Source organism: Pygoscelis adeliae, unplaced genomic scaffold (genome assembly GCF_000699105.1).
Source record: "Pygoscelis adeliae isolate BGI_AS28 unplaced genomic scaffold, ASM69910v1 Scaffold268, whole genome shotgun sequence".
NCBI classification, from domain to species: Eukaryota; Metazoa; Chordata; class Aves; order Sphenisciformes; family Spheniscidae; genus Pygoscelis; species Pygoscelis adeliae.
This window is the reverse complement of record NW_008825262.1, coordinates 975,759-976,452: the sequence shown is the minus strand read 5'-3', so window position 1 is coordinate 976,452 and position 694 is coordinate 975,759.

Genomic DNA, 694 nt, shown 5'->3' with positions numbered 1-694 from the left:
GCCCTCCCCTGCTTACAGGGTGGCCTCGGGGTCCAGAGAGCTCCCCTTCCCCCTCGGGTGCGGAGACGGCGGCTCTCACCCTCCTTACAGGGTCGCCACTCCCTCCGGGCAGCCAAACCATGGGGCAACATGGCAAAAGATCAAAGACCTGAGCCCTGGTTACAGGGAGGTCGCCCAGCGCAAAGCCAGCCAGGGCACCAAAGGTGCTGGCAATGCTTTTGTGTGACCACATCCCCGATGACAGGGAGGTCCCTTTGCCCAGAACGCCCTTCTCTTTCCCCCTTTTCAGCCTGCCGCTCCTCCTCTCGCTCACTCTTGCCTCGCAGTTCCTCACGATGCCTTGTCTTTCTTCTCCAGGAGCTGCTGCCAAGGAAGGAGGGCGCAGTCAAGCACCGGCTCCTCCGCCTGGAGGAGAGAGGGATGCCGGCCCCCGGAGGGAAACGCCCTTCTCTTTCCCACTTTTCAGCCTGCCGCTCCTCCTCTCGCTCACTCTTGCCTCGCAGTTCCTCACGATGCCTTGTCTTTCTTCTCCAGGAGCTGCGGCCAAGGAAGGAGGGCGCAGTCAAGCACCGGCTCCTCCGCCTGGAGGAGAGAGGGATGCCGGCCCCCGGAGGGAGGTCCCCACAGCGCTCCCCCACCCCAAGCTATCCTTCCCCCCTCCACCCCCTACCCACCTGGGCTCAGCAACCCTAGA